The following is a 12,419-nucleotide window of genomic DNA, read 5'->3' on the forward strand; positions in this document are numbered from 1 at the left end:
GTTAACTATGCCTTTTTTACACTATTGGCAGAAATTACCTTGGGCTCTCTGCATATCATATTTTCTAAAAAAGTGGCCACGAAAATCCTTTCTACAGTGGTCATCTCTGGGGAGACAGAGAAAGGATTGAGGGGTAAAGCTTTATACCTGGTAACTTAATTCTCTTCTAACAGAAAAGAAAAAAAATGAAACAAGGCAAAATGTTAACATCTGCTTAATTCTAGTGATGGGTATATCAGTGTTTGTTATGTATTATTCTTTGCCTGCTAATGTGTTTGAAATGTTTCATAGCTAAAAGTATAAAAATAGAATTCATTACAATTCAGGCAAAAACTCTTCCAAGTTATCATACATATATTTGATTATGAAATAAGTTGTTTAATTTCCTTACACCAATAAAAGGAGAATGAATCAAACTGTCACTTCTTTAAACTTGCCAGTCCCATCTCATATTTAACCATTTATGTGTTTGACCAAGTATCAGTATTCTCATAACAACAGTTTCCACACCTTTAATCATTTTGATTCATGCTTTTCAGCCAAAGCCCCTCGCCTGTGTCCTTGCAACATCTTTCACAATTCTGGTAATGGTGGTGAGGATGTTGGGGAAGGCTTCAGAAGACAGAATATTGGAGCTGGGGCTGATGTATCAACAGGAGTTTGCCATGCAGACAGTGGCCACTCCGAGCAAATGCATAAACACAGATATAAAATAACTACTAGGATCTTACTGGTTGATAAAGCATTGAAAAATAAGTTAATTTGTAGACTGGAGAGGGTTAAAGAAGAGGACGGAGGTAGCTTGAACTGGTTATGGATGGGCTGGAGGGGTGGCTAAAGGCCAGATCACAAAAGATCGTGTGTGCTAGGAAGTTTGGGATCCATCCTTTAGGTCAGTGGCTACCAGCGGAGTGTGCACTCATCTACTGAGATTTGAAGAAAACATTAGAATTTATTTTTATGTTTTGCCCCATCGCTTAATTTTTGTGTTTCATAATACATATTAGTTCATCACTTCGTGTATGTAATTTATAAATCAATACACATATATCAGGGCATGTACTCAAATTTCTTTGTGGAGACGGCTCCATGTTCAAGAAGTCTGAAGATGACGCCTTTGGGCGATGGCAAGTTGACAAATTCTTTCCAATCTATATTACCTTTTTGCTGAACCCTTACTTCTGATCAATATAACTTTGTTGCTACGATTAACACCATAGTATTCTAACTCCTTTTCCTGTCTCTACCTTCTTCTGCATTCCTTACAACTTCTTAGGCATAGGAAGATAAAGATTATTCCCTCCCATTCATACATAAGGGCATGTGTTTAATTTAACACACATAAAAAATAACAGAAATACAGAGGAAATTAAATTCAGGTTGGAAGACAGGTATTGGAGAAAAGTCTTCACAGAGGAGTTTGGATTCTGCCTTTAGGCATTTGAAAAGCCCCAGGATTAAAATCCTTTTTTAAGGGAACTAGTATAAAATTTGCATTTTTAGAAAAATCATTTCCAGAAATCAGGAAAATGGAATGAATGGGAAGAAATCAGCCTGGACGAATCATAGTATACTACTGTAATAACTGCATCACTTTCTCTTCTTAAAATTAAGTAGGTCTTACTTTGGTCCTCAATATATAAAACAAATAAAAGCAATAAATGAATTCTTCCTCGCTTGAAGAATCTTAAGAAGGCACAGGACAAGCAGGGCAGCAAAAAATTTAAAAAAAAAATTAGAGGAAAAGGAGAGAACTCTGGACAGAGTGTGTCAATAAAGCCAATGAAGATGAGAGTTTCACGGAGCAGTCGATATAATTAAAAGTTAAAAAAAAAAAAGGTTAAGAGAAGGACTTAGAAGTGCTCACTTAGATTTGGCAACATTACTGGTGACCCTTTGTCAGTGCATTAGAGCAGTAGTGATCTGGCTACCATAGGTTGAAAAGTCAATAGGACTTAGGAAAATAGGTGTATGTTCCTGTTTAAAGGAGCCTTGTTATAGAGGGAAAGCGTGATAGGGTAGTGCAGAGGTGCACATAGACTCAAGAGTTTGTGTGTCTCTGTTTAAAAATGGAAGTAATGTGAGCATGCTCATCGACTTTAGGCAACTAATCAGTAGAGGGAGCAATTTAAAACGAACAGGAACTAATTGATGGGGGAAAATCCCAGAGAAGAAAAGAAAGGTTACAAGATACAATTCTAACAGCTTAGGTGGAGGAACCAGCCCTATTTAAAAAACAACACAAAACAATGACTACAAAAGGCCTACCATACAGAGTTGAAACTCCTTAACCTGACTTTTTTTTTTTTTAATGTCTTCAAGATACTTTTTCCACTCCTCTGATATCTGCACTCTCCACCCCTTTACATTTTTCCATGTTATTCGTATTTAAGCGCTATCTTCCTCCCACCCCCACTCTACAACCTAAGTTCAAGGTCCAACTCAAATACCATCTGTCCCGTAAAACTACTTTTGATTTTCTCATAAAAGTCCTTTGTCAGTGGTTTAACTCTCTACATCTATTACCTTAACAGACTACCTCTTTTTGAAGTACGTTTCTTTTTGTCTTTGAGGATCTTGCTTTACCCACTCTTCTACTTCGCATTGTGCCTTGAACTTTGAATCAACTGTATGTCATGGATGGACTATAGACGTGGGTTCGAATTAGACTGGTCTGAAAACCCACCCTACTCTTGAGCCAATGTACCTTCCTTGCCATGACCAGATCCAGCCAGAACAGGACCGGCCTTGTGGAGCTCAGCCAATTCTACTAAATAACTTGCAGTAACAGGCAGTATTCGTGAAAATCCACCTGTACTCCTGTTCCTGGGTAAGCCACACAACTCTAATGGAATCGAACGCCTTCAACAGTTCTCCCAAACTGTCCACCCTTCCCATCTCCTCACGTCAAATAGTAAGACGACCGAAAAGAAGCATGACTCCTTTCGAAAAACCCTTGCTAAACGCCATTAGGCAAGCGGTAGGCAAGAGAAAGAATCAGCAATTTGGAGGTACACGCTAAGCCGGAAAGACAGGAAAAACACCAACTCAAAGGTCCCTCGTTCCTTTCCCCCACGCTACGCACGTCACGTCACGTCAACGGCGCAACGCAAGCCCGGCCCCGCCCCACCCTGGCCTACTGCCCGCCAGGCCGTGCTGGGAGTTAGACAGCCGGAGGCTGCTCTCACGCACTGGTGGAAGGAGAGGCCGCGCTCCCGGCTCAGCACGGTGTCCCGGGTGCTGCAGCCAACTGCCGAGCAACTTCGGGTCATCTTCTTGCTACGTGGGGCTCCACTTTGGGTGGTCCTACGACAGCATTAATCGTGATAAATTTAGCTCCGCCCGTGGATTCGGCGGCTACGACCTTTATTTGTCGGAAAAGGCGGGCTCTTAAGGTGCAAGACTCCTACTCTTCCTCTTCGTGGGCGCTGCGCTTGACGCCGTGACCAATCACAGGCCACGTCGCGTCGCTGCAGCCAATCGGAAGAGCCTAGAACATTAAGACGAGCATTTGACGGCTCCTCCTCTCTGTTCCAGGGTGCTTAGTGGATTTAGTTGTTTATGGTCTAGTTTTGCTACTGTTTCAACACGCTCCGGTTACATCCGGTGCCATCGTGGTTCTTGTGAGGCAAGGCCTGAGAATGCGAAGCGGGGAGGTAGGAGTAATATTGAGGTGAAACTAGGGGCATGCCGTTAGGTCTCCGGTACGAACTCTTAAAGGGACTGGATATGGGTGGAGGAAGAGATGGGAGGGAGAGCGATAAACGCGATACCCTAGAAATGTTAAAGACAAAATTGGGCCCCCAAATAAATTATCTACTGAGAGGCATATAATTTCCTTGCATTTTATTTGGTAGTTCCCTGATGTGGCGATATTATAGGAGCTGTTGGGATGGTTGGCCTTAGATATGTGACCCCGGAGGAGCATGAATAAGAGTGTTAATACGGGGATACGTCGTTTTTTAATTCAACGAACCTTTTCTACAAGACCATTTGTCACTGTGGGGCAATTAAGGAAACAAGGTAAGATCCTTGGGGCACCACATGTCTAGTGGGGAATCGTCAATATAATTAGTAAGAGGGTCAGGACAGAAAGCGCAATGAAATGATTTGGGTTGGGATGTGGCGCATTGTAGATAGTTTTCAAGAAGTGAGAAGGTCTTCAAAAGATGTCTTTGTTAAGCTCTATATGTTTACGGTATGAGATTTCAATTGTCATGGAAGAAACAAAATGGGGCCAAAATAGGGCATAATTTCTGTCTTTGGAGAGACACTTAGCATATTAAGTGGCTTCTTTCTCTCCTGCTTACATTGGAGGCCCATTAAGGAAACCAGAAAAGTTTGTACTTTTCATTCAGTTTTTTCATTTCCTTCTCCTTTAGGCGAGGGTGATTCCAACATTTCCAAGCCAGATTGCGTTTTTCCCCTTGTTGTTTTCTTAGTCCAGATTCCAGCCAAAAGGTACTACTTATTGACATCTGCTTTCCATTATAATATGCTTGTATCTTGTTTGAACGAGATTAACAGAGCTTTTGTTTATGTCCCTTTCTTAAAAGTCTTGTGGCCTGAGGATAGTCCATGACTTTGGGGAAAATTGAACCATGGGCTGTGTGCTTGCTTGGATGTTAGACGTGCAAAGGGTAGGATCTGGATTAAAATTATCTTCAGTCTGTTAGGCTATTAGAAACTTTCTTAGTACTCAACCAGTTAAGACCCAAATGAGGCTAAGTAGAAATACATAACAGTTTTATCTTTAAGGAAAAAATTGGTTGCCTTGTTTTTTTGGTAACAGTTTTGTTGAGATATAACTCCTACAACATACAGTTAGCCCATATAAAGTGTGCATTAAGTTTTAGTATATTCAAGAGTTGTGCAGTCATCACCGTGATCAATTTTAGGACATTTTCATCACCACCCCTCTCCCCCCCCCCCCCCAAAAACACATTCTCATTAACAGTCACTCCCTATATCTTCCCTATCCTCTGTTCTTGGAAACCACTATTTTTTTTTGTCTATGTAGATTTGCCTATACAGTTTCATATAAATGGAATCAAAAACTAATATGCGGCCTTTTGCAAGCAGCTTCTTTCATTTAGATATTTACTTATTTATTTTGAAAGAGAGATTTAGAGCATAAACAGAGGAGAGGTAGAGGGAGGGGAAGAGAGAAAGAATCCCAAGCAGGTTCCACACTGTCAGCACAGAGCCCAGTGCGGGGAACTCACGAGCTGTGAGATCATGACAGACCCAAAATCAAGACATTTCTGAGTTACACAGGTGCCCTGAGTACTTCCATTTTTTTTTTTAATTGTCAAAAGATGTTCCATTGTATGTATATACTGCTATGATGATTTTATTTAACCATTTATCAGTTGACCATTTCAGTTGTTTCCATTGTGGGGGATTATTATGAATAATTCTGCTGTGAAAATTAGTGTACAAGTTTGTGTATGGACATATGTTTTCATTTCTTTTGAGTATATACCTCAAGGTGGAATTGCTAGGTCATATGCTAAGTGTTATGTTTAACCTCAAGGAAATGCCAAACTGTTTTTCCAAAGTGCCTAGACCATTTTACATTCCCATTAGCAGTGGATGAGGGTCCCATTTTCTCCACGTTCTTGTGTGAAGTGGTATTTCATCGTGGTGGTTGCCTGATTTTTAAGGACTCCAGGTTTGCAGGGAACCTGCTAGAGGATGCTCCTTGCATGTAGAGACCAATGTGTAAGGTGAATTTGTCTTTTCAGTCTCTACCACACAAATATATGTCCCTGAAAAATACCTCATGTTCAGCAAAATTATGCATGTGAAAGTAGTGCTTGTAGGAAAAAGAAAAAGCATTGAGTACTCAAAATCTGTGCAATTGGGATAAGCTCTAAAATAGTAATCAGTACCTGGAAAGTACTCCTGTGCCCTCCTCTCACCCCTTAAGGGTAACTTAAATGGACACTACCATAGGGTATATTAAAAGAGCAAGCCTGGTGGGTGCTAGACATTACAGATAGGAAGTGGAGCTCTGAGCTCATAAGCTGCTAAATGGTATAGAGGGCAGGTGGGAGTAGCTGGGGAGGGAAGCCCCAGGTGCAGGCTCTCATTTTTCATTTTCTTTTTTTTGTTGTTATGTTTATCTTTGAGAGAGAGGGACAGAGCATGAGTGGGGGAGGGACAGATGGAGGGGGACACACAGAATCCGAAGCAGGCTCCAGGCTCTGAGCTGTCAGCACAGAGCCTAACATGGGCCTCGAACCCACGAACCGTGAGATCATGACCTAAGCTGAAGTCAGACACTTAACCAACTGAGCCACCCAGGTGCCCCAATCTCATTTTTCATTTTCTTAAGTTAGAGTTGAAAGTACCCCTGCTGCCAGTTCAGCATCAGAGTTCAGAGGGAAGGGTTTTTTATTTTAATTTTCTTTTAAGTGGATTCCAGATATTGTGGCTGCCCAAGGATAGATGAAACTGGTGGCTCTCACATTATTCTGAAAGCATTCTTGTAATTATTAATTACAAATGAGTTACTGAAAACTGCTATGCTGCAAAACAGATGTACTTAAATGTAAACTGGTTAAATGAAAACTCACTTTATGGAAGCCACAAGGGGTCTAGTTTTCTTAATGTACTCCTGGATAGGGAAATAGGTAATTCCTCATAAAAGCATGCTTTTTTTTTTTAGTTGTAGTTATGTATCTTTATGTTCGTTTATAACTTGTGCATTTTTGTTGCTGTTTTTTACTGTTTTACTAGTGACATTGAGGTTCTCAATTTAATCATTTGATTATCTTTGCTTCTTCCAGTAACTTCATATCCAGTGATTCAACCTCTTCACTGCTGTTCACATAATGAACCGTTGTGATTATTGAATACGTTAATGAGGATATGTAAACTGTATTAAAGATATTGGGAAAATGCATGGACTGTTGTGCATTGTAATATAAAAGAAAATATCTCTTTTTAGGAATTACATTCTTGGAGATGTTGGAAAAAGATTCCTGGGACTTCAAAGATAATCACTCCAGATATACAGGGGAGGTAGTATATCTTTTTTAAAATGTATTAAGTGTTCCCAGAACAATGGTAGTGCGTTGGAAATGGCGGATTATCTAAGTAAAGATTTATGAAGACTTTGGTGAAATCTAATTTCCTGTTACAGAATTTTATTAATTTGGTCACTTGGAGAAAAAATAACAACTAATGCTTCTTGAACGACTACGTGCCAGGCATTGTGCTAAGCATTGTATAGACACACAAATTTGTTTTATAAACAAATGTGTTTCTCACAACAACCCTAGGAAAGCAAATAGAACCTTTTGCCTTCTAGGACTGGTATCTTCCTTGTTGAACACCTACTCTTTTGTCAGATTCTTATTTCTACTAGAACCTTTATTTATTGTCCTGTTGTATTAAAATGTATTTCTGGTAACTGACTTACATTCTTGCTGAATTTTTCACCGTTTCATTTCAGAAAGCCTTCGGGTTTTGAAATTATTGGTGACCAACTTAAAAACTGTTCCCGAATCTGACCCTTTCCTAAAACTTCAGACCTTTCCAGCTAATTCATAAGTTGTACATTTTGCTTTTTGAATATGGATTGTGACCCTCTGTATGAATTATTTATTGCTATGTAAAAGTTATTCAAAACTTAGTAGTTTACAACAACACTTATCTTACAGTGGGAGGAGGGCAAAGCAGAGAGACATCATCTTCTGGGCTCTCACTTGGCAAGCCTTGGTTTCTTGATGGCTGTTGGCTGAAGACTTCAGTGCTCCACCATGAGAACCTCTCCATAGGCTGCCTGAGAACTCTCGCAACATGACAACTATCTTTCCCCAGAGGGAATGATCCAAGAGAGAAATGCCAAGTTAACATGTAAGTCGACACATATGAGGGTGTGAATACCAAGAGGTGGGAGATCATTGGGGACCATCTTGGAGGTTGACTATCACCCTTTACTCTTTCTTTTTTTTTTTTTTTAAACTGCTTCAATTTATTGAATCAAGAGATTTAACATTAGACCCTCTGGTCAGATAATGAGAAGTATGAGAGCATATGTATTCAAATAAGTGCTCTCTTTTCTAAGATGCACGGTTTCTTGCCCGTGAATATATAAATTCCATAAGTGATGCCACTCCTATTGGAAATTTTCTAGAGAATATATAAGAAAGCTTATTTTATAGATAGAGAATATTGGACTTTGATTATATATGTTTTTTTTTCTTGGACCCATTTCTCCTCTCCCAACTCCTCCTTAGGTGAAGGTGGTTAGAGAAGCTGGAAGTAGACTATAGATAGAAATTGAGTACCCCTATCCCTGGTATTTTGCTTGGGGTGCAGACTGTCTTGGAATGGTTGAAATTTCTGTTTAGAGTTTTCTAAGGAATGCAATCCAATTACTTAAAGGCACTTACACATATATTTGACATAGGATGGAATAAAGGTATAAATACACAGCAGCAGCTTTAGAGCGATTTGTCCTTTTCCTCAAAAGCTTGATATTTATCCAGTTTGGTGAGTATATTTCCTTTTCTTTCTGTTGCTCCCCCCTCCCACCACGGTCTTTTATCTCTCTTGATGTGCAAAATACAGACTTTGCCAAGCCCCTTATTGGGGCATTCTGAGCAGAATGCCCCTAATTGGTAGAATTCTAATTTGTGCCTGAGATTTGTAATCTTTTGAGTCTTCTTTTCCCTTAATTGCTGCTTAAAAGTTCTTTGTTAGCAGTGACAACTCTTTTCCTTTAAAGCTTAAGTGCTTCTGGTTATTTTGGAGACCTTGTGTAATAACAAAAAGCATTACGTAAAAAACAAGATACAACCAGTTTTGGGATGTGTTTGTATTAGGTATGGTTACCCTTTCCATGTCAAGCTTAATATTAAGACATTTCTAAGTTAGCATAAGGTAATCTGTGCGAAGTAGTTAAATGATACACTTGAGATTATCTTTGGTATGATTTTTCCAATTGGAAGTAAAATTGGAGGTGTTACCGGTTCATGAAAATTAAAATTTATAGAAATGTGTATATATTATGTGTTTTTTAAAAAGGGCTAAACAATGAAAAAACTTATGACTAAAGCTCAAGTTGAAAATAGGAAGAAAATATAAATGTCCAATGATTAAACTTTTTCCACTGCTGTTCACATCATGATCTGTTGTGATTAATGTATGTGGATGAGGACATAATGGAAAAAGAAAATCGTAGTGGGAGAAAAAAATTATAGATATGATGTAATTTTTTTGTATATTGATTTACTTGTAAATGTGTTCCTGTTTTAGGAATGAAATTGAAGGGTGTTTTTGTCAGATTTATCTGATAAAGAATTTGAACATTTATATAGTAAGGTAAGTGGTTTATAAATTTGCTAGTTTTGACAAAAGAACGGACAATCAGATTTGAGCAAAAAATTGATATTTGAGCATAATGTGGACATTGTACTCAATTAAATTTTTTTCCTTATTTTTTCATTTTTCAAAGATAACAATATGATTTCAAAGATAATTTTCTGAATCAATAGATTTGATGCAGGATAAGCAATTGGGTGGCTGGGGTTAGGACTTTTAACCTTGATGATTATCTTTTCTCAAAAATAATGGTGTAATTCATTCAGCCTCTGAGATTCTTAGAGATCATATATTCCAGGGTTTAAATTTGCTGAACTTTTGTATGTCCTATAAATGACTCTTTGATATGCCACTGAATGACCATCCTATAACTTAATCTTTATTCAAGAACAGTAGATAAGTAGGTGGTTAGAAGCTGGGAATCTCAAATTTAGTACCAGATTAATCTGTCACTGATTAGGCATGTTGTCTTGGGGTGTTTCAAATTTGAGGAATATAAAGAGGAAAAATTCTTGCAAATACTCAGTATTGATTTAAGTTTATTTTCTATTTCATAAATTTCTACAAACCTAAAAGTTGATATAAATTTTGTTGACGGGCCTTAATCAAAAGATTTACAAAATAAGTGCATTCAAAGACAAAACATTAATGGGATGGATGCTACTGTTACACAGGAGAAAACATGGTACTGGCTGGTGTGGAATAAGTTGTAAATACATACAGTCTTGTGCTTTGTGATGATTATAAAGCTTTACAATCAGGACAACAGTAGAGTTGTCCAGAACTTTACTCTTTTGCAGACCTCAAAATTGTTGAAATGAGGGAAGGGGCCTAAGTTCTCAAAAGGATGTCTTTGGACTGTCTGCAAATGCTAATTTGAAGAATTCTGTATTACATTGTCTCCAAACATTTTTCCATCTCCAGTGGGAATTCACTCTGGAACTAACATTCTTTTGAGAAAATCTTCAGTTTCTATTTTGATCTATGGTTAAGTTTGGCTAGTAGTTAACTAAATTGGATTAAACGTTGATTATTTTGTGAACTAATATAAGTTTTTCTTTTTAGATACAGGTGGTCCTTACTTTGCACCGTTCCATTATACATGAAGATCAGTTTTCACAGTTTAGTTAAATAACACCAATCCTCCTACAATACAGTTGTGATTTCAGTTACAATAGTAACTGAATTGTTGCATAAGTTTTGTTGCTAGCTCTTTATTCCACAACTGATTATGCATTATAAAAGATGTGCATCATGGTCAGTAACCAGTTACATCACATCTTTCAAAGTCTCTTGGTGATTGATCACTAAACATCTATTAGTTCAGGGAGTAAAGCATGTAGTTGTATTGCTTACTTGTTTCCCAGTAATAAACCCATGCAACATTGTACAAAACTGGATAATCAGAAGAGGGAATTGGCAGGGCAGCAAAGAAACAAGTGATTTTTAACACTGGAAGTGAAATTGGATTTGAAAATGGCGACAGCATAGTGAAGACGAGACCCAGGCCTACATAAAGCTGCAGCAGAAACTGGTTTAAAAGTTCGAGGAATATAAAAAGCAAAGTAAAGTTGCTTCAACATTTTTTAGTTTAAATTACACTAGGAACAGAAAGCCACTTACAGTTGAAATGGAGTGCTTGCTTCTACTTTGGATGGAGGACTGTAATAAAAAATCCTAATCAGTTTGGCTAGCATTCAGGCCAGAGTGTTGAGGTTAGTTGCTGCACTGAAGGAAAATGGTAATTACCAGGAGACTAAAAAAGAACATTTTTTGCTGGGAAAGGCTGGTTTCATCGTTCAGAAGTCTGGAGCGCCTGTGTGGCTCAGTCGGTTAAGGTTAAGCATCGTTTGGAGGTCGGCGTGAATGGAATAATGTTCCACTGGTGAAGCTGCATGTTCAGATAAGGATGCTACTGGGAAATTTGCACCCATGTTCCAAGAATCACAGGCAGTCCTTGCTTTGCACAGTGGTATGAGATTACTGTGCAAAACTTCATAGGATTTGGCTGGAATGTAAATGGAGTTCCGGAAGATATGACTGTGGGAATGTTTACACTGCTGCCATTCAGGAAGTAGTTCTGGATATACAGCCAGAAGGTGCTGCTTCAGCAGCACATACACTAAAATTGGATATATAGCTAGAAGAATTTAGTGAAGGTGAACATAGTTATAAATGAGGAAAGCAGTTGTGTGTTGTGAAGGATGAATACATTTGGAGGAAGTGATTCAGGTGAAAAACCACATTAAAGGAACTCTGAGATGTTTCATGACACTGTGCAAAGCATTAAACGTTAGAAACAGATCAAGCTCAGAAAAGAGGATGACAATTTGCCAAGGCATAGGAAAGATGCTTGCTCCATATTGTAAGTTATATGAGAAAGCAAGCACTGTTCAAACTACTTGAGACTTGTTTATAAAGAAATAAAACATTCTAATTTTCAATGTTTCTAATGTTTTGAATATTTTATTTTTTATATTTCAACCAAAATCAGTTTCTAATGTTTGGACAAATTTTAAGGTTATAGAACAATCAGATTGTGCTTTGCGCGGTTTCAGCTTTCATAGTCCAAGTGAGAACTCCCTGCATTTAAAACAAACTAGGGGGGCGCCTGGGTGGTGCAGTCGGTTGAGCGTCCGACTTCAGCCAGGTCACGATCTCGCGGTCCGTGAGTTCGAGCCCCGCGTCGGGCTCTGGGCCGATGGCTCAGAGCCTGGAGCCTGTTTCGATTCTGTGTCTCCCTCTCTCTCTGCCCCTCCCCCGTTCATGCTCTGTCTCTCTCTGTCCCAAAAATAAATAAATGTTGAAAAAAAAAAAATTAAAACAAACTAGGAACTCTTTATATTTAACCAGATATATCAAGTCTAGAAACAAATACACTTTTCCCTTAGATTACCAGTTATGACAGTTTTCATACTGTCTTTGTATGCATGCTACTATAACAAGGCTTTGAAATAAAAATTTATACGATACTGTATGTCTCATACTTTGACTTGTAGGCAAATCCCAATAGATAGGGATTGGCAAACTTCTTTTATAAATACAGCCATACAGTGAATAGGCTTTGCAGACTCTTTAATCTC

At 38.5% G+C, this 12,419-nt stretch overlaps 1 long non-coding RNA gene across 4 annotated transcripts; it reads left to right on the forward strand.

Annotated features, from left to right (window-relative positions):
* Window positions 1-3,261: 3,261 nt before the first annotated feature.
* On the forward strand, window positions 3,262-11,784 carry LOC125163962 (uncharacterized). Of its 4 annotated transcripts, none has more exons than XR_007151600.1 (6): window positions 3,409-3,656; window positions 3,858-4,023; window positions 4,383-4,461; window positions 6,956-7,029; window positions 7,671-9,336; window positions 10,402-11,784. It is a non-coding gene; the product is annotated as an uncharacterized LOC125163962 (long non-coding RNA). The 4 variants fall into 4 exon arrangements; XR_007151602.1 differs by having other exon boundaries at window positions 3,410-3,656; window positions 7,671-8,505; window positions 9,271-11,784; XR_007151601.1 differs by lacking the exon at window positions 3,409-3,656 and adding an exon at window positions 3,262-3,395 and having other exon boundaries at window positions 7,671-11,784.
* The last annotated feature ends 635 nt before the right edge of the window (window positions 11,785-12,419 follow it).

This window comes from Prionailurus viverrinus, chromosome B1 (genome assembly GCF_022837055.1).
Source record: "Prionailurus viverrinus isolate Anna chromosome B1, UM_Priviv_1.0, whole genome shotgun sequence".
Classification (NCBI taxonomy): domain Eukaryota; kingdom Metazoa; phylum Chordata; class Mammalia; order Carnivora; family Felidae; genus Prionailurus; species Prionailurus viverrinus.